A 713-nucleotide genomic window follows, 5' to 3' on the forward strand; every position below is an offset into this window, starting at 1 on the left:
CATTGCACTATGGTAAGATAGTATGCATGGGGAGTTTTCAATTCCTATACATTTACTTAAATATGTTTTATCAGCTAATATATGATCCACTCGAGAGAATGTCCCACGTGCAGCTGAGAAGAATGTGTATTCTGATGTTTTGGGGTAGACTACATTGTATACATCTGCCAAGTCCATTTGGACTTAGTTTAATTCTAATATTTATGGGCTTGGTTTATTTATTTATAAATATTTATATTTATTTGAATCTCATATTCACAGATGTGGTTTAATTCTAATATTTCTTTGATAATTTTTTTATCTAGTTGATCTGTCCATTTGTGAGAGTGAGGTATTATGGTTCCCCCACTAAAACTGTGTTAGTGCTTATTTGGTTTTTCATGTCAGTTGCTGTTTATTTTATATAGTTGGATGAATCTGTGTTTGTTGCATAATATTTATGATTGTTATCTCTTCTTCTTGGAGTTTTCCCTTTATGACTATGTAATGACTTTATCTTTTTTATCAGTTTTAGCTTGAAGTTTTCATTATCTACAAGTAGAATAATTATGCCTGCTTTTTTCTGGGCTTCTATATCATGAAAAAATGTTTTCCATCCTTTGACTTTTAGTCTATTAACTTCTTTTCATGTTAAATGTGTTTCTTAAGTGCAGCATATTGTTGGGTCTTGCTTCTTGATCCATATTTCCAGTCTGTATCTTTTGATTCATGAG

Source organism: Octodon degus, unplaced genomic scaffold (genome assembly GCF_000260255.1).
Source record: "Octodon degus isolate 3935 unplaced genomic scaffold, OctDeg1.0 scaffold00006, whole genome shotgun sequence".
NCBI classification, from domain to species: domain Eukaryota; kingdom Metazoa; phylum Chordata; class Mammalia; order Rodentia; family Octodontidae; genus Octodon; species Octodon degus.